Source organism: Sylvia atricapilla, chromosome 11, assembly GCF_009819655.1.
Source record: "Sylvia atricapilla isolate bSylAtr1 chromosome 11, bSylAtr1.pri, whole genome shotgun sequence".
NCBI lineage: Eukaryota > Metazoa > Chordata > Aves > Passeriformes > Sylviidae > Sylvia > Sylvia atricapilla.
The window spans coordinates 2,215,485-2,241,991 of record NC_089150.1 but is presented as its reverse complement, the minus strand read 5'-3'; the positions used below and the strand labels follow the sequence as shown (position 1 = coordinate 2,241,991).

At 45.1% G+C, this 26,507-nt stretch overlaps 1 long non-coding RNA gene across 1 annotated transcript in view; it reads left to right on the top strand.

Moving 5' to 3' along the window:
* LOC136366153 (uncharacterized) overlaps positions 1-26,507 on the top strand; it is a 142,716-nt gene that overhangs the window by 24,292 nt on the left and 91,917 nt on the right. Inside the window, exon 2 of the long non-coding RNA XR_010744472.1 lies at positions 12,779-12,823. This is a non-coding gene — a long non-coding RNA (uncharacterized lncRNA). The remainder of the gene's footprint in view (positions 1-12,778; positions 12,824-26,507) is intronic.

The window sequence follows — 26,507 nt, the reverse complement described above, 5'->3', positions numbered from 1 at the left end:
CGGTAATTCCTGCTCGGGGATGGTTTTATGAACACCATCAAGGGCAATGAGGGCTTTCATATCCAGCGCTGGTGGTGATGGTTTTATTCCCCTTGCTGCCATCCTCAGCCCTCCATCATCGCCCCTGCGCTTCACAGCTTCCACAGCTGGTCCTGCTGGAAGGAATTCGGAGTTTTCTGAGCCTTGGCATGGCAGAGGAGCTCGGATTTCCAGCTCAGGGGTTCTGTCCTCGCTGGGAAAGGCTGGGGATGGTGCCTGAGGATTTCTGCTTTTATATTTATCATGTATTTGTAATGCTGTAACTCTTTAGTGCAGAACTCCAAACCCCACACACGGTGTGAGCTGCTGCTCCCCCACTTTGGGCAGACACAACAATTCCTCTCCAGGCCTGGGGATCAAGGACCCCTCACTGCCCCAGGGCTGAGAGATGGGAACAAAAGGGAGTTGGGGCAGCAAACTTGGGGTCAATGGTTCATTACCTGGAGCTGGAATTGGAAGATGAACCCCCAAAATGCAAATGGACCAAACTGATCAAAGTGTGAAAACCTGAGACCATTTTGGGTGCAGCCCCTGGGGAGCTTCATCTGCCCTAAATGTACCTGAAGACTCTTTAATAAATATAATAAATATTGCTTTTATTCCCTTAATTCTGTCTGGCCTCTGTGTTTAGGCAGCCCCAAAAGGCATCAGAGAAGGAGGTGCCCCATGGTGCTGCTTGCTCAAGGCCACTTCACTGGCATTTGGGGCTCTCTAATCTGAAGATCTGAAGATCTGGGGGAAAATTTGGGGTTCTGGGTGGCCCCAGGGAGCTCTCATGGGACAGTCCCTGTCTCCTGTGGGGCTGGAGCTGCGGGGGCCTGGGTAAGGAGGGGCTTTGCTTTGCTTCAGCTGAGACCCCTGAGTTTAAGAGGGTTTTCTCTCTGATCTAACCAGAGCGTCTTTGCCCTGCTCATTGCTGCTGCTGCTCTCAGCAGAGCCCCCCAGGCACCGTGGGATTTGTGCAGGAATCAGTGATGTGATGCCATGGGATCATCTCCTGTGGAGCTGAGGGAGCCTCTCCTGCCCCACCCGAGCCACCAGTGGGGATCAAAGCCACCTTTCCACTCATTTTCCCGCTCAGGGAGCATCTCCCCATGCCAGCATCCCCAGGCAGGGGCTGTGGCAGGGATGTTGAGTGTTTGAGGTGCAGCTGGGGCAGGGTTGAGTGGGCTGGCACCCACCTGGAGCCAGGGAGAGGAGGTGGGGCTGCAGGAGCTCCTTATAAAAGGAAAAACTGGTGGAAAACCCTAAGTAATGCTGGTCTGAGCTCTGGGGTAGAGCAGAAGAGGCTGCCAGGACCTGTCCCAGCTTCGGTGAGTTGAGGAAAAGCTCTCAGGGGGATGTTTGGGTGTTGAGGAAGGTGGTGGAGTGAGAATTTTGCTCGCAGGGAGCATCTTTCTGAGGATTAGGGCTGGATGATCGTTCTGGTGGGGGTCAGGCTCTGTGTTTATTTGTGCCTCTGGTGAGCTCTGTTTCACAGGACTTTATTTTCCCTACCCTGATACCTCCAGTACAGGTCCCTGGGTAAAACTGATGTTATTATGTAGATAACACTTCAGTTTCTTGAAACTGAGGCTCCTGTGGAGCATCTCTCTGCGTGCTGTTGCCTCCCAGAAAGGTGTCTCTAATTGGTTTTCTCGTGGTTGACAAAAATAAGGATTATTTTGTATTGAGAAGCATCTTGGAGCTGGGTCTGGCTGAGCAAGAGCTGCTTTAGGATTTATTTGAATCTTTGGTTGCAAGCCATGAGCTGCCCACAGCAGTCAGCTGAGTTTTAAAGCTGGTCAGAACCCTGGAGAATATTTTAGTTAACTCCTGATCAAACTGGACAAAAGCACAATGAGGTTGATTTTTTTTGTTTGTTTTTTGTTTTTTGGTGGTTTTTTTTCCATTGCTGGCCTGTAGAAGCTGTGCATAAAGGAAATTTTAGCCTATGCCATGCAGCTTTCTGGTGTTTTTCACTGCAGCTTTTGCTTTGTGTGATGTTCCTGTATCTCCTTTCCGTGGCATTTACTGGTTAATTCCTTCCTTTCTATTCCATCTATTAATGCATTGATATTTATCTTTTTATGTTTCTATCTCCATGCATTTTATTAAGCCTATGAAAAGAACACTGGAAAGAAAAAGGAGCAGTTTGTCTTTCTTAAATAACAACTTCTTTTAGACACTTGGGCCTTTTCCTTGATTTCAGAGCTCTGGGGATGATCAGCCAGGAGGTTTTTTAAGTTGTTGGTTTTTTTTCCCCAGAAGAACTCTTCTCACACTCCTACTTGGAGATGGCCCCAACCTAAATCATGATCTGCTCTGCCTTTGGGGTTTGAGCCTTAACGTGGCACAGAAATGCTCAAATTCAGGTCATCAGTGCTTTTATACAGACGTGTCAATAATCTGTGGGGAGGAAAATTTGGGGTTTGCTCATCAAAACAGGCCCCAAATGTTCCAAACTCGAGGCTGGTGGCTCCCGTTCCAAGCAGCCAAGTGTGTGGCTGAATCCCTGGGGAATGCTGGCTCAGCCCGTGCCGTGGGTTAGGGGGTTTATGACCTGTGTAAAAACCATGTCAAGGCCAACAGCTGCCTGCTAAATAACTCAGCACGTGGATGGGGTGAGGACTTGGAGCATGGAGATGGTGGGTTTTAGCCCTCTCGAGGAGGGGCAGTGGAGCTGGGTCCTGGCAGGATCCCTGGAGTTCCACGGCTCCTTTGGGCAGGAGGTGTAAGCCAAATTAAAAGTGAGAGACAAAAACAGATTTGGCCCTGATGGGACTTTTAAATGAAACTCAGTTTTTAGTAGAACTGGCTAAAAGACCCCAAAATCCTAAAAAAAAAAAGAGTTTACTTGCTCAATCCTCAAACTTTTTTAGTTTTGAAAAGGAAATATGAAAACCAATTTTTTTTTTTTTTTTTTTTTTTTTTTTGTGGTGGTGGTGGTCCTCAGACAAGTCTGTGTGTGATTCCCAGCCCTCCTCCTTGCCTGTGATCTCAGGGAAGCTTCAGAGAGCATCACCCCAGCCAAATGAGGCTGCTGAGAGCCTTGGAAAAGTCTGGCACCCTTTTTGTGTTCTTGCTGCTGAAATTGGTTGAGTTTCAGCATTGGGTACCAAAGGATCAAGGCAGGAGTGCCAGGCAGAAAAGAGCTGAGCAGCTAAAAATCAAAAACTCCTGGGCTTTTAAAATGGTTTTAAATGATGTTGGTGCTAAAACAGTCTGAGAACTTGGAATTTTAGAAATCCTGGTGTAAAAGTGGTGCCTTGGGAAGGCTGAGCTGGAACAGAGACTGGGCAGAGCTGGAGAATAAAGGAGAGATTTATTCCAAGGCCTCCAGGATCCACCTTGGGCAGGACAAGAGCCTGGCCAGGGCTACACCCAAGGGGGACCCAAAATGGTCACAAAATGGACAAACAGTCACCAGGTCTCACACTTGGATCAGTTTTGGTCCATTTGCACCTTGGGGTTGAATTGTCCCATTCCAGCTCCAGGCTGTGAGGTCCCATCCTTCTTGTCCCTCCCTCCAGCCCACCCTTGGTTGTGCTTTGGGGCTGAAAGTTGTCCTTGGTGTGCAGCAGGAGAAGGATTTGTTTTGTGTCCCTGCTGTGTGCAGAGCTGAGTGACACTGACTGTGAGCTCAGAGCTGCCCCTGGGCACCACAGAACCTGGAATACAGGGGAGAGAAAACTGAAGGCATCAGAAAGGACCATAAGGATCAACAAGTCCAACTTGTGGCCCTGAGCTCCCCGAGGGATGTCCCAACCTGATCCATCTGCAGCAGCTTCAGCCCCATGGAAGGGGCTGATGTGCCTCCTGAGAGGGCAAACACATCTGAGCTCCCTCAAAACCCAAATTATCTCTGTCCCCACGGCCAAACCCAAGGGGAAATTGTTGATCTGATCTCCCTGAAGCTGTGGAACACAATGAAGGGGAAGAAGAGTAATTTATATGTATATTAAATGGAAAAAAAAAAAAAAAAAAAAGGATTTTGGCAAATCCTGTGCTTATTATATTTTCCCCTTTCTTTTTTCTCTAATTTTCCCTGGAAAATAATCCTGCTTATTCATGATGCTGTTGCAATAATTGAACTCCTGGAGGGAGAGGAGGAGGGAAAAAAGCTCCCCATATAAATTACTACTTGAGAACTGTTCTGTTTTGACAGATGTCAGGGCTGGGGAGCTGAGCTGGGTCTGGAGTGGGCTCAGTGGCACTGGGATGCAGACTGATGGCTTGCTGTGCCTCTGAATGTGGGCAGATTACATTACAACTCAGTTTTTTCTGGATTTTTTTTTTCTTCCCCTTCTCCTAGTCCTAACCTACTGGCTCTGAGGGAATAAATAGAGAAAATCCCTCCCTGGCTCTTTTGCAGAGTGTCGCTTCAGGAGTGGGAATTGAAGGGAGGTGACTTTCTGTCCTGCAGGACAGAAAATACTCGTGGTGTTTCTGTGGAAATTCAGGAAGACAAAATTAGTTAAATTAGGAGAAATCTGAAGGGAGCAATTTGCTGCTGTCCGTGAAGCTCCTCTGATTTTTACAGTTAATAATTTAGAGTATCCTGGTTATGGGTGATAAATAAATACACATGGCCCTCACTAAAATCTCTTGGCTTTTCTGAGTGTTTTGGAAGTATTTTAGACTCATCGTTCAGGATTTGTCTGGTTTTTGTAGAATTATGTGATCTGTGCATTAAATAGATGGTGCTAAACTGAATAAGTTGATTTTTAATCTGGCACTTGTCACAAATGAGGGACAGTCTCATCTTCCACCTTTATGGTTTATTTCAGATGGGCTGGTGGAAATAACAGAGAAAAAAATCTGGATTTGTTCTTCCTGGTAGGTTTTGGGCTTGAACTCACCTTTAGTTGCTGTCTGTTGCTCCTAAATAATGAGATTTTTGCTTGAATCAGTGACTTCTTTTAGAAGCCACAGCTCAGAAGGAACCTACCTTAGAAAAGGTGGTATTTTATTGCCACTTTTTTCAATATTTGGGGGTATTTTATGAATCCTCTGGAAGAAATGTTTGACTGAGACAGGGTTTCCTAACCTGGATTGCTGGTTAGTGATGGAATTGCTGTGCCCAAGAAATCCTGGATGCTTTTGGCAGGGAAGTTTATTGTACCTCAGTCGCTACCGACATTCTCCTGCTTTCAGGAAGGTTTTTGGGAGGCTTTTTGCTGATGCCATGTCAATTTTATTACACTTGCTTGCTTTCCTTTGTGCTCACTGCTTAAAGCAGCTGATTAAAGTAAGAAATATTGACATTTTTGGTAGTTCATGTATGATTTTCCTGCTCTCCAAACCCGGGATTTTATCACTTTTTCCAGCTGGCCCTTAATGCCATGGTGGCTTTTTTCCAGATTTCCTTAGTGGCATCTAGAGCTTGCTAAGTAATTGTCTTAAAAAATTGATAATGCAACAGTCCTGTTTAGTTACAATGCAGATTTTTTTTAAAAAAATAAGAGGTTTTTTTCTCAAGTTGGAGTAGAGGATTTTGGATATCCAGTGGGATATTTTTTTTTTTCCAGTGGGAGATTTCCTCTCCTGGCTTTATCCAGGGCTCTTGGTGAGACTCCCAAGAGCAGGAGCAGGGTTCATGTGGCTCTGCTGGTTTTCAGAGCATTAATAAACAGGAATTCAACAATACATTAATAAATAGGAATACAACAGGGAAACTTCAGCTCTGCCCCTTTGCTCTCCAAGATAAGGAGTTAAATATATATATATATATATATATATATAAAAATTTAAAAAGAAAAAATGCTCCTTGTGCTGGGCCACTGCACCTCAAACACCCCTCAGGTTGTGTTGAGAACCTGCAAACCTTTGGGACTTCCCCTCCAGCATTTCAAGCTGCAATTTTCATTTTTTTGGTGTTATCACTGTCACATTTCTGCTCATCCAACTTTGATCCGTGCTGCTGGGACAGAGCACCAACGAGTTCCATCTCCTGCTCATCCTGTTGCTTTTCCCACTTGCAAGAATGAGGGATGAGCACCTGGAAGTGGCTTTTTGTTTTTTTGGTGGCCACATCAAATTCCAGTCCCTCTGCAGCCTCCCCGGTGTCTCTGCACTGCCTGACCTACTTCTTGTGCAACTTTCAGCAATTCTTCAAAAGAAACCAGCTTGGAAGGCAGAGTAGACCTTGTTTTTCTTTTTTTATTTTCTTTTTTTTTTTTTTTTTTTGGAGAACATGGTGCTGAGGGAGGATGTGGGCGATCCGAAATGTCTTCGGGTTTGCAAGGACAAGGAACAAATTAAGAAGGAGCAAAAACAAACAATTTAATGGTGATGGAGCTGTAGCTCCAGCGAGGAGAGGCTGTGGGCGTGCATCCATTTCATCTCCCTGCACAAGATGATTCCTCACCACAGAAGGTCATAAAAAAAAAAAATCTCGCTGCTGAGTGCCGGGAGATAATTTTGCTAAGAGTTGGAAATGTTTTATTAGCAGTAAATATTTAAGGCCCTCGTTTACAGCAGTCAAGGGACTGTGAGAATGTACCTTAGCTTGGCAAATGAGCGCTGAATTGTCACCTCAGAGGAAAACCCAATGGCAAAACCTGGGGAATGAACTGTCAGGGCTGCTAATTATTATGTGTTGTGTAGACATTAATTACTCGGTGCCTGATTTGTTGGGTTTTTATTTTTTTATTAGTGACCTTTCCTGTTTGGTGCTTTGTAATTGGCTGCAGGTGATCAAAGAGATTTCTGAGCGTTCTGTGATTTCTGCTCCTGGCACTGCAATCCCAGCAAGAAAACATTTCATAGAATGGAGTGGTGGGGACAAGGAATGAAGGGAGCTGGTGGTGCCCTGGCAGGTTGAGTTCTGCTGGAGCTCTCCTGCCAAGGTGTGACATGGGACCCTTCTGCTCTCTGCCATCAGCTGAGACAGGCTTTGGGCCCTTGGCAAGTGCAGAAATCCAGAAATTTTAGAAGATGCCATCAGTTTTTGTGGAGCTGTGGTGGGATTAGAGCAGGGGGTGGCTTGGGGAGCTCCCACAGCCTCAGCTCCCTGGGGACAGGGAGTGAAGTCGGCTCTTGTGCAGCTTTAGAGCTGTTACTCTGGCACCTCACTAAAACAAAGGTAATAAACCTGCAGCTTGTGGGGATGGCGACTAAAATGTGGTCCTTAAGAGCTGGTACAGCCCATCCCCTGCTGCTGCTTGGGGAGGGAAATGAAGATGGTTTATATTGGTAGAAAAAAGCCACAAGCCCCAAATGTGACTGTGTCAGAATTGTCCCTTTGTGTCACCAAAGCCTGGCGAGTTTGGCTGCAGTCACCTCTGGGAAGCTGATGGGCTCTGTGCACATGAGAGGATCTCCTGATCAGCAGTTTGGAGAGGCAGAGGCATCGCTCAGACTATGAAAACCAATAAACCAATTTAATTTGTGTCATTACTTTGCATTTCGAGTAGGAAGGTGATGAACACATGATCCTCTCTGAGTGCAGCTCCTGGAGTTATCCTGGGCTTTCTCCTGGGGCCTGAATCTCTGGGGGAAAACAGCATCTTTCAAACAGGTGCTTCTTCTCAGTGCAGTCAATAAAAGTTCTTTTTACAGTCATTAGAAGTTGCTTTATTTTGATGGAGCAGGAAAACCCATTTTTAAGTAGTTGAAACAATTTTTAGGGTTATGCACCTTACAAGGTTAGGAATCAGCTGGTGAATCCCTTTGACCTGCAGGGCTGCGTGTTGGTAATAAATACAGGCACCACAATTGTTTGGAGAGGTTGTCAGAGAAATCTCAGTGTTCTTTTCATTTGTGAAGCAAATGACAATGAACAAATGGAGTTGTAAAGCCTGAAAACCCAATATCAATTTGTAATGCTCAGCCCCACTTGATGAGACCAAATAAGAGTTTGAAATATTTATTTTTTACACTTTTTTTCGGTTAGAATACATCGCATGAGAGATCTTTTCTGACAGCATTTTGCTGGGAAGTGGAAGCCCTCAGTCCCTGGGAGAGCAGTGCTGGGGATTGGGCTGCTGCAGTTTTTCCTTCAGGAGATGCATGAGACTTGCAGAATGATTTTTGGCTGACTCACTAAACCGTGTTTAAATGCACAGGAAATGTTTCTGCACATGGGATTGATGTTTCAGCTCCAGAAAACTCTGGCTGTTCCTCTGAGCTCCCATCATCAACCCACTGCTGGAACTGGTGAGGAGGAGGAAGGCCAGGGCTGCTCCTGGGGGTGAGGCTGATCCAGGAGGTGAAAACTCACGGTTCACATCCTCTGCCTTAGTTTTGAGAAGCAGCAGAGCCAGGATTAGGGCAGAGCTGTGGCTTTTGTCCCAGGAATGTCCTCCTGGAGCAGGAATAGGGATGGCAACAGAGCAACTTTCCTCCTGAGGGCTGCTGGAAATGAAGAGAAGCAAGAGCAGGTTTGAGTGCACTTGGTTATTTATTAGCATTTATTAATGAGCTCGTAGTCCACAGGACTGTGGTCCTGGTGTTCCTTGAGCCTAACTGCAGAATATTGTTTGGAAGTTCGTATTAGAAAACAGGAGCAGGAAAAGATCTTTACAGTGGACAGGGGGTTGAGATGAAGACAAATCTGCAGTCTGAGGGCTCCTGGAGTGTCTAATTTGAGACTGGAGTGAAGCAGAGATGCAAACATCTCATCATTTAATCTTGGTTAAAAACTGAGTTTGGAAGCTAGGACAAGTCTGTGGTTTGGCAGGAGATGGAAAACAGTGCCAGAGGAGGCTGGTTCCATAAAGCTAAAGCCACAACAGAGCCAGGGACAGTAAAAAGATAAAAAAAACAATCAGCAAATGAGTTGTTGTGGGCTTGAAGTGACCAAGGGAGAGTTTTGGGTTGCGGGATCCCAGCCTGATGCTCAGGAATGTCCCTGTCCTGGGCCAGGCTTGGTTTCCATCCCCGGGGAAACGCCTCAGCCTGCTCTCCAGGTGCTCTGAGGAAAGATCAGGCATGGCAGGATCTGCAAATGATGCTAAAAAACTTCCAGAAGGTGGGGAAAAGCCCCTCGGGTTTTTCTGGGAGTGCTGCTTTCAGCCCTGTCTGCACTGGTTTGTGTCAATATGAACTCAGAGTGTAATGTATGGATTTCTGCTGGCAGCACAGGAGAGATCAGCACTTCTCCAGGCTCTCATCACTGCTCCCTCTTGCCAGCTCCCAAAGAACTGCCTCCACAAAAAAAAAAAAAAAAAGAAAAAAGTGGATTTTTTCTGTGCAAATACACAGTATTACTGTGAAATGAATCCTCTCTATTTTTATTTTCTCTCCTTAAGCTGTTTTTTTTTTTTTTTTTTTTTCTGCTCTTGAAGGATGTGCTGTTCCTTGACATGAAATGAGGCTTGCACAAAACTTGAATTTTTTGGGAAGTTACAGCTTCCAGAACGACTGCAGTGGTGACTGGGGAGCTGCACTAAAACAGTGTTGTTGCCTTTTCCTTCAGAGACAACTTCCTCTCCGTGTTCTGAAGTTGGTTTTTTTATTTCAAAGCCTTCCGTTGACAAGGGATGCAGAAAATACTGAACCTGCTAAATTCAGATTTTACTGTGCTGCCTTCCTGAGGGAGGGAGCAGAGTCTGTGCCCCTCAGTGCCTGTTCCAGGTTGTTTTTCACTTGGAAAAAGGTGTAGGTTTGAATTCCTGGGAAGCTGTGGCCAAACCCTCCAGGCTAAGGGAGGTTTCTTGATTATTTAGCAAAATTTCTTCGGCACTGCTGATTTTTTGATTTTTTTTTTTTTTTTTTTTTTTTTTTTTTTTTTTTTTTTTTTTTTTTTTTTTTTGTTGGGGGGAGATATAATTGAAAAGCTTCAGGTTTTCTAGCAAGGATGCTGGAGTTCAGTGATGCTGGTGAGGATAATGCACAATTAATTCATTCACCATCTCCAACACAGAATTTTAAAGGTGGGAAAAGCCCTCTGAGAGGGAGTCCAAACATGAACCCAGCACTGCCAGGTCACCACCCGAGCACCAAATCTGCAGGTTTTAGCAAGAGTTCCTGTGGGATGAAATCCTGTGCTGAAAACAGAACATTCTGAATTTGAGAATATTCTGGTTTGAGTCAGTATCTCTCTGCCAAGGCAAAGGCATTCTTTTGGAATTTGAAAAATTGGAAAATTTCTCGTTTCAAGAAATTGTCCATGGAAGTGTTCCTGTTGTTGGAAGCTGCAATTTCTGAGGATTTGAGTGGATACGTGCTGCTGGCTTGGTCTGTTCAGCAGACAGAACCAGAATGTAAAGGTTTTCCAACCTGTCACCTGCTCCCTCCACCCCAAAATGATGAAGTCTCCCAAGTTGTGGCTGGGCTTGTGGGAGATGAGGTTTGTGCTGGAGTGGGAGCCCACCCAACATGAGCAGCTCCAGCAGGAGAAAGGAGCTTGGTAGTAACTGCATTTGCTGGGGCTGTGGGGGAAGAGAAAAAACCAAGATTTCATCCAGAGTCTCCCACGTTAAGTGCCAAAAAAAGCCGCCCTGGCTGGGTTCTGCACACAGGCGTGACAGGCAGGGGGAAACAAAAGCTCTGGAGGTTGTGTTGGCAGGTGTTCTGTGAGACACCTCGGGTGCCCACGGGAGTTCAGGACTGCTTGGGAGGTGGATGGGCTCAAAATCTCACTGTACTCAGGAGATCAGGCTTGACTAAAAGTCAGAACTGCAGTTTTTTGGGGGTTTTTTTTGGTTTTTTTTTTTCAGCAGCCACAGCTTCGTAGGTGTCTAAAAATACACAGCGACGTTGGTGTTGGAGCGTTGCTTGACTCGTGCGAGTTGTTCTCCCAAACTTTTTCCCTGAGTGAAGTGATAAGTTGAACAGTTACAGTAAACAGAGTAATATTTTGATTGGTAGGAAACCTTTCGTTTCTTCTCCACGTCTAATTAGCGCAGCTCTGAATGTCAAATATTTACCCGCTCTCCCCGGCGCTGTGCTCACTTCGGTGGGCTCCATCTGGCTCTGCCTGCCTCCAGCCTGTTCCTCATGGAAAAGCTTTCCCAGACCCAGGGCTGGTGCTGGATCCCACCTGTTCCCCTCCAGGTCTCCTGAGCTGGGAGAGGAGCTCTTCCCTCTGGCAAATCCAGGTGGGAAATGGAGCTGTGCAAGGCACAGGGAGCTGGATTCCCTCTCCAGGCCTGGGGATCAAGGACCCCTCACTGCCCCAGGGCTAAGAGATGGGAACAAAAGTGAGTTGGGGGCAGCAAACTTGGGGTCAATGGTTCATTACCTGGAGCTGGAATTGGAAGATGAACCCCCAAAATGGAAATGGACCAAACTGATCAAAGCGTGAAAACCTGTGACTGTTTTTGAGCACAGCTTCACCTGCCCTAAATGTACCTGAAGACCCTTCAATAAATAGAACAGCTTTTTATTCCCTTAATTCTGCCTGCCCTCTGTTTTTAGGCAGCCCCTAAAGGCATCCGTGGCACTGGGGGTGAAGGGATATTTGAAATAAAAGCTGATGTGGGGAAGTGCTTGGTGAATGTGAGCCGTTAAAAGGTGCCCTGTGGGGTCTGGAAGTTGCACCACGAGGCAGAATTGGGTTCTTGTGGGGAGTGGGGACGGCAGTGTCACCATGGTGCGTGGGTGGAGCTCTCAGGTTGGGAGATGTCAGAGCACATCCTTGCTGAAAGCTGCTGATGGGTGGTGATTATACATCCCTGATAAATGAAGGCAAAATGCCCCTTTAGACCACCAGGAGTGCAATTCCCCAGTGCAGAATGTGCTGTGGCAGCTTTTTATAGCCACAGAATCCCAGCAAGGTTTGGGTTGGAAGGGATCTTAAATCCCATCCAGTGCCACCCTTGCCATGGATAGAGACACCTTCCACTGTCCCAGGCTGCTCCAACCTGGCCCTGGGCACTTCAGGGATCCAGGGGCAGCCACAGCTTCTCTGGGAATTCCAGCCCAGCCCCTCGCCACCCTCACAGGGAAGAATTTCTTCTCAATATCCAATTTTCAGGGACTTCAGTAGCCAGCCCATTACAGGAGCAGGGGTGTCCTCTGGCTGTGACTTCCTCATATCAAATTGGAATTCGAGCTCCAACCCAGGCCATGGGTGCTTATCTTCAGGCAAAATGTCAGAATTCTTCTTCTGCCTCTCCTATCTGGGATGTGTTGATAATGCCAAAAAAAAAAAAAAAAAAAAAAATTCTATTTCCTTCCATCGTTTTTGCCGCGTTTCTGGTGCCCACTGAATTCTAGTTTCATAAACATCATCTCCATTTGCCATATGTTCTCTGTGTGACCCATACCCAGCTACCAAGCATGTGAAGCTTTAGGTTTAAGGCATATATTGAATAAATTTCCTGTTTTTTTTTTTTTTTTCCTTTTTTTTTTTTTTAATTTTATTAGCATGTGGTTTGGATGATCTAATGGGAAATGGCTCTGCTTCCGCCTTTTTTGTGGGATTTTGGGTGGTTTGTTGTCAGCTGAGAGCTGTGCTGAGTTATCAGTGGAAGAGCTGCAGCCTTTAGTGAGGTCAGAGGTGGGAAAAAAAATCAAGGTTTGGGTCATCCCAGGGGGGAAGGTTGAAGCCCAGGATGGTGTGCAGGGTCTGGGGAACGGAGCAAGGCTGGGAATTTTGGGTTCCCCCTCGTGGATTGGGGGGAACTGAATCAAGCAGTGGAAAAGGATCTCAGCAGGTTACTGCTGTTGTCTCGTAGCACTTGAAAAATAGCAAATAAAAGCAATCCAAAGCAGCCTCTTTCTCTGCAAAACAAATTAACAACAACAAGAATTAATTTAGTGCCTTGAAGTGTCAGCATAACCAACGTTGCATTTGAATTTCTTCTTTCAGGTGTTGGAAATTTGACTGAAGGCTGCATATCATGCACTGGAGAAGGTAACAAATCTTTAATCCTAATTCTGGTGTGTTGGTGTTAATTTCTCTTTATTTTTAACATCATTGCGTTTGAATGTCAGAATCTCCTTTGCGTTGTTTGTGCTTTAAAGAATTTGCCCTGAAGTTTCTCTGTGCCTTGACTGGGGGTTTTGATTTGCCTTTTTGAAAGAATATATAAACCTGTGTTTAAGTTCTTAGGGGTGTATGTGTTGCATTTATGCAATTCTGCATTGGAAGGTTTGTGGCAAATGTGGAACATAATAATGCCTTCAGCTATTACTGTAAACAGAAAATTGTAAATTATATATATTTAACAGGATGTATGGAAGTTATAGAATGAATATTTTTCAAAAGGCTATTGATATCTTGGTATCAATGTTTCAGGGTTTGGGTGGGTTTTTTTTATGGTTAGGCTCTTACTGTTCTTGTCAAGAGATTTTCAAAATTGGTGTTTTAATTAATCATTGAATGATTGACTCAGCAATTGAATTTGTCAAAAAAACCTGTGGCGTTCCTGAAACTCAAATTTTCTTAATGGCCTCTCAGTTTGAATGTCAAAGGGAATCAATCTTGTTAGTGGAGAGGTGGGTTTTGTTCTATAGAACCTGAAATTATCTTGAGGGTTGCTTTTTTTTTTTTTTTTTTTCCCCCCAACATGCTTTTAAGTCTGAATTATGTTGTTTCCAAAGGAGAACAAGATGTTTTCAGAGCTTGAAAAATAAATGTTGTCTTAGTTTTAGATGTTACTACTATATCTGTTCAGAGAGACTACAGATGGTTTCTGACAAAAATGTTTAATTTCTTAATTCTTGGGAGTTTTTTCCTTAGTCCTGGGTGATGTTCACAATGAAAACTGAAGGTGGAGATCAAGTAAATATTCTCATTCAGCCCGGCTCTTTGGGAATGTGCTATCTTGGTGTGAGGTTTTTCAAAGACAGCATGATAAATCCTGTGATAGATCACTTTCTAGTCTTTCTAGTGGTCTGAAAGGAACAGCTTATTTCTTAATATAAAAGATAACTTTGAATAATGGACTCCTCATCCCTTTGGACAGTACTCCTAAATTAGCCTCAGAGCTCCTTCTCAGGTGAAATCTCATTTTCAGGTTCCCCACAGGAAAAAGGAGACGCTGATCCCCATTTCATGTGGGAAGTGTTTCCAATCTGCTGATGAAAAGTACTTCTGAAGAGTTAGGCAACCTTGATTAATTGAGCCTGAATAAGAAATGCAGGATCAAATCTCAGGATATTATTTTTAGGCTGCAGCCTTGTGTTCTGCATTCCAAATCCTTAAATGCCAGTTTGATAGGAAGTGTGGAGGACTGGAGCAGACAGTTCTGGGCACGCTGGTAATGGTTTGCAAGTGCTGACACCACCCCAGACAGGAGGATGGAAATTGCTTTCTGTTTACAGAGCCTTTAACTCTTGGGTAAACACTCCTTATTAGTGAGGATGTGACTGGAATTTGGGTTAAAAGCCTCTATTCTGGTGATGCCTTAGGATTTTAGGTTTTGGTTTTTTTCATACATTTGTAATCCTGCAGTTCTTTAGTGCAGAACTCCAAACCCCACACACGGTGTGAGCTGCTGCTTCCCCACTTTGGGCAGACACAACAATTCCTCTCCAGGCCTGGGGATCAAGGAGCCCTCACTGCCCCAGGGCTGAGAGATGGGAACAAAAGGGAGTTGGGGCAGCAAACTTGGGGTCAATGATTCATTACCTGGAGCTGGAATTGGAAGATGAACCCCCAAATTGCAAATGGACCAAATTTATCAAAGTGTGAAAACCTGTGATCCATCATCCATTTTTGGGTGAAGCTCCTGAGGAGCTTTGTGTGCCCTAAATGTACCTGAAGGCGGTTCAATAAATAGAACAGCTTTTAATTCCATTATTCCATATTATTTTATTCCGTTATTCCATGTTATTTTATTGCATTATTCCATATTGTTTTTATTTAATTCTGTCTGGCCTCTGTCTTTAGGTAACCCCAAAGGCATCCCTGGCTCTGGGAGTGAAGGGGGTATTTGAAATAAAAGCTGATGTGGGGGAAGCACTTGGTGAATGTGAGCCATTAGAAGGTTCCCTGTGGGGTGTTTAGGTCTGGAAATGAGGTAGAATTGGGGTTGGGTGGGGACAGCAATGTCACCCAAGCTGCTGAGGTGCCCTGAGCAGGGAATTTGTGTGCCCAAAGTCTGCCCTGCCCCAGGGACAGCAAGCCCTGGATTCCAGTGCTGTGCTCCCAAAGAGCAAGCACAGCGTGTTTTGGAGAGAAAAGTGCTCACACACTCTGCTGTACTTGCCAAAATGACACGTTTTGGGGACTGCAGGTTCAGCTTTTAGGCATCCTTCATCTCTGGGGGTGGGCAGGAGTTTGTATCCCACGCTCCACACCATCAGATCTTGTGTTGATCATTTGGAATCCTTCAATGCTGCAGCTCGTGTTCCTCGCTGAGCCAAAGCCAGGCCCTGAGGAAACCAAGTCTGGGCTTTTGCTTCTGGTCCTGTGGCTCAGAACTGGCCGTGGCTGACCAAAGTGACTCCAGAAACAGGGATTTGAAAGGAAACATTTGTGCTTTTTAGTGGTATAATTACAAAATTCTACTTGATTACCTGTCAGGCTAATTAAAACAGTGGCAGGCCAGCAGTCCTCTTAGAGTTTGTAGCATCTGTGCTTTGTATCCCACAACCAGGCTTAGAGTGCAGTTTTAATTAGAATTATTACCAGCAGACAATGCTCAGTTGTGCTGGAGAAATGTCCTAACACTGAATGTGCTGGCTAAGAGTTCTGGAAAAGGAGATTTTGAGTCTAAAAAGCAGCTGGTTTCACGGTTTGATGAGATTGGGACTGGTTCTGTCCACTGGCAGCTCCCCCTTTGCCTGGTGTGTGACTGTGTCTGGCAGCTCTTGGCTCTGCTGCTCATTCCAGGTGGGCAGAGGCTCAGCTGGAAGTGCTGGGGGTCAATGTGTAAGAGGGTTGTTTGGATGGACACTGAACTGCCTCCAACGTGCAGCTTTTACATCCCTCCTTCAAAGGCAAGGGTTGTTTGTGATCTCCAGGATCCCCAAGTGTCCTCCTTCCCTGGCTCCTCATTGTCACATGTCTGACACATCTGCCACCATGCCCTCCTGCTCTTCTTCCAACAATCTGAAAATCTATATCCTTTCTTTTCCCCTTTATCTCCCATTTCCAGCCTGATTCCCTTCTGCTTTTCACCTTCTGTGTCTCTCTGCCATCCCTTTCCTTGGCTGCTTCCTTCCCGCCTTATCCTTGTGCCACCCAAAACTCCTCCAAAATTAAAACTGAGTCAGTTTTTCTAAAATAATTTGTTAAACTGAATCACCAAAACTGCTACTTCATGGTGGACTAAGTTGTGTTTTTTTAGAGAAAGAGCTGGGAGAACATCCTGACTTTGCAGCACAGTGAAATGGCAACTTTTTGATAGAACCCTGATTGTAATTAATTATGGCAGAGTTTGCATTTTGCTTGAGATCTGGAGTATTTGGGTTTGTTAATTTTTATTTTTTTTAACTTAAGTAATATTCAGGATGGAGTCCTCATGACTTGACTTTCCCCCTAAGATCAGGCCAAATACTTGACTAAAACTTGGGACAAAGCTGTGCTCAGTCACAGGTGCCTGGCCAGATCTTTTCCTTGCAAAGAGGTTTTGGAAGAACAGGTAATTACCAGGTGATAGCTCCAGGGACGTGCCTTGCAGAGTATTTTCTTTCAGAATACGTGTGAGATGTGTTGTGTGCGTTCCCTGAGTGGGAATCTGGGGCTGAAATGACACCGAGGAACGTCTGGGAAGGCAGCAAGGCTGTGAATTCTGCAATCTGACACAGGGAATGCTTTGGCACAAAGCGAGTCTGCCCTTCTGCACTTGTTTGATATTGTAAAAGAGATTATTGTGGCCTTACAAGAAGGTTAAGATGTCGTGAAGTTTAATATACTCTGGAAATAGTCCTGTTAAAGCCGCTGCTGCTCGTGATTGATGAGGCAGGTTATGATGGGAGCTCTCAATCTTGTGTTTGTGTGTGCAAATTGCCATTTCCCAGCCTTTTCAAGGTTGCTAACTTTATCTCGTGGTGCAGCCCATATTTAAGGATTTCATGTTGAATTAGCCTTTGATTAAGGGCAAGGGAGCTTTGATGATAAAATGCCACCAACCAGAGGTTCAGTGGACTGGCTTGGAATAACTTATCAATCACTCTCCATGACTGAGAGCACGTTGTGGACATGAGGGTCACCCTTTGAGGATTAATTTTTCTGAGATAAACAGCTCATGGCTGTTGGATGATTATGGTCAGAAGCAATTATGGTGTTTTTAAACTGTTCATTACTGCAAGAAAGAGTCACTAGACTGAGTTTTAAGCCTCTGCCTAAATAGCTGGGTCAAGATGTGTCAGCCTGGATTCCAAGGTGGTGTTGGATGATAGGAGTTGCTGGCAGTTCTGCCACAGGTGGGTCCTGGCCAGTTGTTTTCTGTATTTTTCTTTTTCCTCCTATTAAATGGATTTCTGCACCTCTTAGGTGAGTAACTCAAGCAGCCAGCTGGCAGTTCTGTGGAGTTCCCTGGAGATAGCAAACATCTATTTTCCAGGTCTTCTGAAGAGCATTTCACAGCTGGTTTAGGTTCCAGGTGTCACTGCCTCTTTCTGATCCTCTGGGGTCCAGGTTTCCATTTTTCTGTCTCCTTTTTGAATTCCTGTCATCAGCTGAGCTGGGAGAACGGCCCAGTGCAGAGTGATGCTTCTCAGGGATGGAGAAGTGGTGGAGCCTGAAAGCCAAAGCGTGTCTGAGATAAATTCCTATTTAATAATAAAAAAAAAAAGCCCCAAACACCAGTGATATGGGCAGCTGCTGTCACAAGCACTGCTTGAAAGGGCATAAGAGAAACTGTCTCATGGAGGGATTAGTGTAGTGAGGAATAAACTGCTGAATCACTGGGAGGAAATAGAGAGTCGAGAGGCTCTGGGAAAAAAAATAAAATAAAAAAAAATAAAAAAGATGGCTGCTGGGATTCAATTAAAATCACAGTGGGATTTGCAGTTGGAGACGGAACATCCGTCATCCCGGATCTCCTGGTGGCTGCCGCCTCGAGGGGTGCTTAAGTGAGTGTAGAGCTCCTGAAAAATGCTGGAGTGGCAGCGCTGCAGCCAGGAGAAGTCCCCATTCCCTCCCAGACAGATGTGTTTTCCCCAGCACACACACAGGTTTGGATGGCTGCTCACTCCTCAGGCACTGGCACTTTCTCATGGATTATCTGAGGCGAGAGTTGTGGTTTGTCCTGCAGGACTGCAAGAGGAATATCCTGTGGGAATGGGCTGTGGGGCTGCAAATCAATTGAGGGAGTTGTTTTGATAGGTTTTTTTTCTTTCAATTATTTGGATTGTTTAGTCATTTTAGTTATTTAAGCCTTATGAGAGGCTGAGTGGCTTGAAGAGCCTCCACTTGTGTCATCAGTGATGTCCACGGTGCAAATCCAAAAAAAGAAAAGGCCCAAAACACCCCTAAAAGCAGCTCTGTCCTCTAGTGAAGGACACAAAATCAGGTTGGAGATGGTTGGATTTTAATCAGAATAAATTCCACCATTTCACTTGGCCTTCAGTGAGCGTTTCTTGCTGCAGGTGGGACAGGAGGAATGGCCGTGGCCCTGACCATTTCTGAAATGGCTTCTTTGCCATCAAATCTTGTGTTAATCATTTGAAATGCCTTCAATGCGCCCTCAGCGATTTGAAATAGCATCAATTAACATTTAGGAAATTAATTTCCGACTCCTGCAATATTAAACATTTACTTTACAGATGGAAATGAGGTGTCCTGACCGTGCAGCTCTCGTGCCCCTTCTAACCCACGTCCTCATAGGGCAGAAATAAAATGCTAAATTGGCAAACACAAAGGTTTGGTTTGGTGCTGGAATTGTGGCACGTGGAATTCTTGCTGCCAGGTTCGATACTGCAATAAATTCTTTGCTGAGGTTCAAGGCCAGGTTGAGCAGGGTGAAAGGTGTCAGGGCTGGGACTGGATGAGATTTAAGGTCCCAAACCAGTCTGGGGTTCTGTGGCGCTGGGAAATGTGGCTAAAAATTAGGAATATCCACACTAAAGCAGTGTCTGGATGAAACTCCTGTTGCTGCCGACCCCCTCATGGTTCACTGTGGCACACTTTGATTTTTCTGCTCCTTTTTAAAAGATTTGATACCTCAAAATAAGCAGACAGAAACAAAGGTTCTTCAGGAAATCTATAATTCAGATTAATCTTTGCTTGGCGGATTAAAATATTCAGTCTAATCTTTGCTAGAACTGATTTTGTCACCCTTTTAATTCTCAATAAAGATTATTACAGATGTGATTCTGCATAATGGTGTTGGAGTGTGAGTCACTCAAGGAATGTTTCTCTGTCTTTATGTTGGTCTTGGGTGCAGATTTGCATCCCTTGCCCCCCCTGGGAAGGGTTTGGCAAGTGGATTCGTTGCTTCAAGGGTTCCTTGTGCCAACCAAAGGGAGGAGAAATATTCCTTAGGGTCAGTTTTGAACTTTTTTCCTTTGGATTTTCAGTCTTAGTTCCTCAGGATCACAGCTGTCCTTATTGAGAGGGATGTAAGGTGATTTTGGTTTGTTTAATTCATTTAAACTGATCATTGTTCCTGTTTATACCATTTAAAGAGCACCATCTTTATGTCCTCACTTGGAAATGCGCATTTTATTTGATTCCTCTTCATGTTCTTTTTAAATGATCATTCTCCCTATACCATGTTACAAACTCTGGTGGTTTTTGTTGCATTTGGAAGGACTCTGTGGAGGTGATGCAGTGCAACTGCCCCGCTCAAAGTTTTCTAGTAAAAACGTTATTTTAGGCTTTATTGAGTGGCAGCTGTCCTCCATACACCATGTGGCACGGAGAAAGAATTGGAACACGACTCACTTTTTGTCTCCAGTCTGTAATTCCTTCTGCTCTTTCCCCAACACTTCGGCTCCCTCGCCACTTCTAAATCCTTTAGGAGTTATCACTTCAGTCTCACAGCCACTGTTTTCATTCCTCTTCACACCAAACAGCTCCTGGCCATCAGTTCCTGCCGGTGTCCCTGCTCCTGTTAGATCTGTGTTTTCCCCTGTGCTGCTGACTCACTGCCAGCTCTGAGCAAGACAGAGTTGTGGTGCTTGTCCCTGCCTGTCATCCATGTGTTTCCAGAGTTTAACTGCCCATTATTGGAATTTCCAGAACATGGAGCCATGCAGGCAGTAAAAGTGCATTTCATGGGCTGCTGAAGTTAATGGGAATTTGGATGAGCTTTTTTGGTGCCCTACTTCAAAGCAGTTCAAAGATCTCTTATTTCCTCATTTTCCTCTTAATCTTCGTCCCTCTCATTCCACAAGAATTATCACAATTCCACTGTATCACCTGCTTTGATACAGGAGATCTTATCTTCAGCACCGTCCTTGAAGTCTTTTTTCTTCCATGGGAAGCAGACAGGGAAAAAAAAGAAAACGTTTTCATGCTGAACAGATGTGTCCTGATTTTCTTTGTTTTTATTTAGGTTTTGCCACAGTCTGTTATCCTAGAATTAAAACACCTTGTCAGAGGATGATGATTAGAGATACTTCTGGGGTTTTTTTTTCCTCCCTTTAAAATGTCACTAGAGCATCTCTATCACCTTTTCTTGCTGACTTCTCTGGCAGCACTGGAGCTGTGCTTTGTTACACCCCTGGAACTCGAGCCCTCACTATTGAGCATCTCACATTGGTAATTCTTTTTTTGCTACAGCTACAGGAATGTATTGTTCATAATTTCTTTTTATTCATAAAGATCTTAAACTGTCTGTGATCTTCAGCTTGCCAGCGTTCCAAATGTTTTGGGTGTGCTTGGGGCCACCTCGCTCTGATTTCAGGAGGTGGCAGATTGGTCAGTTCACAGAAATTCTTCTGTGTGAGCATGGTGAGGCCCTGGCGTGGGGGAAATGTGGATCCCTGGATCCCTGGCAGTGCCCAAGGCCAGGCTGGACATTGGGTTTGGAGCAGCCTGGGACAGTGGGAGGTGTGGGAATAGATGGGATTTAAAGCCTCTCCCAACCCAAACCTTTCTGCAGGTGTTGTGCAGCTGCTGTCACCTGAGCACATTTCACCTGCTGGTTTTCCATTCATTTAGTCTGAACTCTTATTTCAAGCCAAGGTGTAGGAGGGTGATTTCAGAGGGTCTTTGCCCATATATCTCTGTTCTGAGATGTGAACTGGGCTCTCTCAGCAGCCTGGGGCTGTGAGGCAGCATCACCACCAACCTCAGGCAGGAGCTGAGCTGTTTTCTCTCACAGAGAGCTCTCAGCTCTGGAAGTTGCTGTGGTTTTGAGCTGGGCTCTGGCTCTGGGCTGTGCTCTGAGCAGTGTGTGAGCTCTCTGTGGCTCTCAGACCCAACGTGGGGCTCTCTGGCTTTGGGCTTTGCACAGGAATCTCCCCATGAGCTCCTCTCCTCTCTGCTGCATTTCCATCTCTGTGTCTTCAGTGCAATTGCTGCAAATCAGGAATTGTCCTTGCTGGTTGTGCTGGCTCAGGCCAGGGACCTGCACTTTCTTTGGGTTTGCTTTTGAAACCTTTCCCCTCTCCTCACGCCCTCTGTTTACCAGCTGCATTTTAGAGCTGGTAATACATTTCATGTATTTTTATAACCCCTTATACCGTATTTTCAACTTGGTTAATTGCACTAAAGCTGGCTTTGTGCAGTAACACAAAGTGCTCGCAGTCTTTTTTGTTCTGTTCCAGCCTGTAGCAGGGGGGGGAAAAAAATAAAATCACCACTTTCCAGATGACTTTCATTTTCCTTCCTAAGCCATTTTCGTGTCATTCCGCATTCCGCTGCGCTCTCGGCACTAAAGCTCTTTATGCTGTGGTGTATTTTTAACTAATGATGTGTCACTGTACCAGCTTGGATTTTCTTGTATCTATTCTGTAAACAAGTAAAGTTCCTTTTGAGGGGGAGGAGGAGGAGCAGAAACGGTGCCAGGGAGTTACAAGTCGTGCTCGTCTTCATGCGAGCAAAAAGAGATCAGACTGGCCTCGGACCAAATTAATTAAATGTTCCATTTAGTGGAAGATGTCAGTGAGGAATAGATAATTCTTCCCATCTGAAGGGCTTGGCTGGAGGAGAGGAACATCTCTGTGTGAGCAAGAGGCCTCTGAATGTTACACAAATGTCAAAGCAGGAGGAAAAGTTCTGAGGCTGAGCTTCTGCTGGGGAATTTTATCTCCAGGCTGGGTTTTCAGCTCCCACTTTGCAGTTAAGAGGGGCAGCAGCAGGATTGAGGATTGCAGGAACCAGAGCATCAGGTGATACTCAGAGGAGTTATTCCTGTTAGAGGATGGCAGTGCCAGCTCCAGGAGTGATGGGACAACACGTGGATTTAAAGGATGAATGGCCAGAGTAGCTGGTATCTTTATATTTCATGAGCTGCTAATTTGAGGAGAGCAGGGTAAACCCTCTGGGATGGAAGGGATTGGGTCAAAGTGAAACAATGCATTGACAAGATGATTTTCTTTATTCTTAGCAAAGTGTAGGAGGAAGCTGCAGTGCTCCCCTGTCTATAATTTTCTGTCGTAATTGAATATAGCTGTACTTTCTGAAACTTTATATATCCATAAAATCAGTTACCTGGAATATGTCTGTTAAATTGCAGTGCTGTAATCTCACATGCCATGGAGCAGGTAACTTTAATAACCATTTCCTGATGTAATACTGCCCTCTGCTTAAAGAATGCCAAACTTCATTGCAGAGTTGTACCTTGAAACCAGAACTTACCTGGGCAAAAATGCGTGTGGTTTTTATCCAGGATTTTACATCATTTGTGGCTGGAAGGGGTTTGTGGGATGCAAAATGTGAGCACTCACTGGATCAACTCTACTGCAGGTGGATCATTTTACAACATTTCTGGTGGTATAGGATTCTCATTAGAGCTATAGAAATAATGTGATTTTTTTGCTATTCTGCTGTAAAATACTTATATGAATTGAGTTTAACAGTCTTGATTAGAGGTTGTTTGGTAAAAGAGTTAAACTAATTTAGGTACCCATGAAAATGGCTCATTTTGATTAATCTGCTTGAAACAAATGCCTGAAAGGTGAAAAATAGTTTTCTTAACATGTGAGGTGACTTAGTGCACTTTGTCCTGCCACTGCACATCAGACCTGGCTCTGCCCCACAGCTCCTGTAAGCACATTTCCCTGTGGGGACGCGTATTTCCCTGTGGGGACGCGTATTTCCCTGTGGGGACGCGTATTTCCCTGTGGGGACGCGTATTTCCCTGTGGGGACGCGTATTTCCCTGTGGGGACGCGTATTTCCCTGTGGGGACGCGTATTTCCCTGTGGGGACGCGTATTTCCCTGTGGGGACGCGTATTTCCCTGTGGGGACGCGTATTTCCTGTGGGACAGCAGCATCTTAAATCCCTCCTCTCTCAGAGATTGCAGGGAAGCAGTTCAGTCCCCACTTCACTTAATTTCTTTATCAATTTCTGATCCACTTCGCTGACAAAAGCTGGTTCACGCTGATCTTGGTTATCTACACAGCTCTGTTTGTTGTCAATATTTTGGTGGAGATTTAAACCTGAGCACAGTTAAACCTTCCCAGGGTTTGACCAGCTTGGTGTGGTCCCTGGTGCCCTCTGTGATGCTCCCAGCACCTGGGGCAGCCAAAACTTGACAAAATAAATACGTGGGAGATGCCCCAAATGCAGGGAGAGGGGTTGAAACAGAATCACAACCGCACGGGAGATGTCTGGCAGGGTTTCTGCTTCCCAACACGAGTGAGAAATATCCAAGGCACAAACGTCAGCAGCACTTTTGGGTTGTTTTCTTCCTCCCAGTTCACCACGTCACTCGCAGCTCCCTCGGTGGAGCCTCAGCTTGTGAGCACTCAGGCATGGCTCAGCCTTCACCAAGGAAAGAAACCAGCTGGGCTGGGAGAGATTAAAATATTAACAAGAGAATAATCAAGATATTGAGTCCCTGACAGCTGTCTGATACCAGGTTATCACCTCCTGCCCGTAGAGGGGCTGCTCCGGGCAGGAGGATGGTGAAATCACAGAGCCTCAGCATTGGGAGAGATTTAAATTGGATATTGGGGAGAAATTCTTTCCTGTGAGGGTGGGGAGGTCCTGGCACAGGGTGCCCAGAGCAGCTGTGGATCCCTGGAAGTGCCCAAGGCCAGGCTGGACAGGGTTTGGAGCACCCAGGACAGAGGAAGGTGTCCCTGCTGATTGAGAATTCCTTTCTCAAAGTCTGGAGTCGGTGACACAAAGTGACAGAGTTAAAGCTCAGTGTTCTACTCTAAATATTAGATGTGGTCTGTGCTGCTTTATTAAGGGAATCTGTTTGGCATTCTGGTACAGGGGAACTAATTGGGTCCATAGTGAGTGCATAAATTAGGGCTGCCTTATGCAGCACCACTAATTTATGCACGCGGAGGTCTGAAAATGTTCTAGACATCTTGAGGAGAGTTGTGTGGTTTTGGGAAGTTAAAAAATGGCAAAATAACTAAAGAATGTACATTTATAGGAATTTGCTTCCCAGAAGAGTCCATGTAATTGTGCTATAAGTAAAATACTGAGAAATTTATGAGGTATTTAAGGTCAAGAGTGTTTCAAGTTCTCATCTATCAGGTCTGAGCAGATAATTCACAATTTGTAATTATTGGGCTAATTTAGCATGATTTCCTTGTAAATGGAATGTGTGAGGATTAATATCTTGTGTTTTCAAAAGGAATTGGTGAACATTTGTCTCCATAAAGACACAAAAGAAAGCAGCGAGGTGTGGAGAGGTGCAGGGACAAGTGTGATGTCCCATCCTGTGGAATATGGAAAAGATAACGTGGAATTTGAGTGTTCCAAGTGTATGAGGATGACTGTTAATGGCTACTGGGGACCAAAAGGCTGTTCCTTTCTTTTATTTCCATTTTATTGATGTCAGCCAAGTAAGATGTAAATCTGCCAGCTTTGCTGTCTCAGTGGGATTTATTTGGGGTGCCCCAACTCCTCGTGTTTGAAACATTTTTTTTTTCTGTCTGGAAGCAGAGTTGTAGGTGGATTTGGAGCTTCCACAGTGAGTTTCAGTGGCTGCCTCCAAGGCATGCTGTTCTCCAGGCTGATTTTTAACTGGGGAATTAATGCTTCCATCATCTGTGAGCTCTCTTTCCCCCCACAAAGATAGTTTTAGGCTTACAGAGGTGTTCTCAATATATAATAATAGCGTGTCTAGAACACACCCTTTAATTAAAACAAAGGAGCTTGAGAAGAACAAAATAAATCCACCTCTAAAATGAGTGAGTGCTCACAAGGCTTCCATTTAATCAATAGCGGTGTCGTCGGTGATTGTGAAAACTCGGTTTTAATCAGGGATGTTTTCCCTGGCACGGGGGCGGAAAACACACTGATTAATTAATTTCTATTCCTGGAACGAGCCAGCCTCCCGGCAGAGCTAACCTGAGCAGCTTGGTGACAGGGCAGGACGCACTGAAAACGTGAAAATGTAAGAGGTCCCTGAGCTGATGTCGTCAGAGCCGAGGCAGAACCCGCGGCCGGAGCTGATTAATGAGTTCTAAGAACAAGTGGCAAAACTCGAGTGCTGGGAGAACCTGGTGCTGCTTTTGATGCAGAGGGTGTATTGAACTTTGTTTTTTTGGGGTTTTTTGCCTGGCTGAGAGCTATTTTATGACTTTCCCAAGGAGTGGTTTTGATGTTGGGGCTGTTTTAGACTGAGGAGTTTTGCTGTGTTTGATTTCTGGCTCCTCAGCCTGTCCTTGCTCAGCACAGGATCCTGGTTGGCTGTGCCCACAGGAGATGGGAAAGGTAACCAGCTTCCTTCTAGGAGCTATTGATGCACTAGTTGCATATAATTAGGGATGTTAACAAGGACATTATTGTGCTAATTATTATGCCTAATTACAAGGAAAAAAAAATAGAAAATTTCATGGCCACTTTCTGCTAGACAGAACTTAGAAGCTTTCCAGAGACTAAATACATTAATTAATCTACTGTGCTTGTTTAAATAGAAGAATGTACTAAAATATTTTCTGTTTCATGGGGGGGAAAAAAGGAGAAATAAGAGTAAGCGACCTTTCTGGAGAAGCAACCTATTTAAATAAATAAAACTAAATAAATGTAATTAGAGAAATGTTGTTTTTAATGATCCAGTTGATGAAACAGCCCAGCAAAAGCAGCTGTAGGAGAGCAGGATGTAAACTGGAATGTGGGGAAGAAGAATGAAGAGGGGGAGAGGAGACAGAAGTATTTTGTGTTGGCTTGAGTGGCAAAATGGGGTGATTGTGGAGCTCTGGGGCGTAGAGGGGTGGGCTTGGAAGGACAGAATCCACCCTGTGCCATGTGGAATATCCCATGGAAAAGTTCCTGTGGCACTTTGTGCTGGGAGGTGGCCAATTCCAGACTGCCAGGGCTGAAACCACTCCCCAGGAATTGGGATGAGGGGGATGATGCCTGTGGAACGTCCCCCAGGGTCTTGTGGGGTAAAAACCTGTGAGGAACCTCTGACCCCAATTCTCCCCACTGCTCCAACTCCACGGGGGTGGATGGACTGACACAAAGTCCCGCTGCTGAAGTGTCTGAAAGCTCCTAAAATCCCCCAAAACCAGTTCAGTGCTTTGTCAGACCCGTTAAAAACCTCACTGGCGTTCGCTGCCGTCGCTT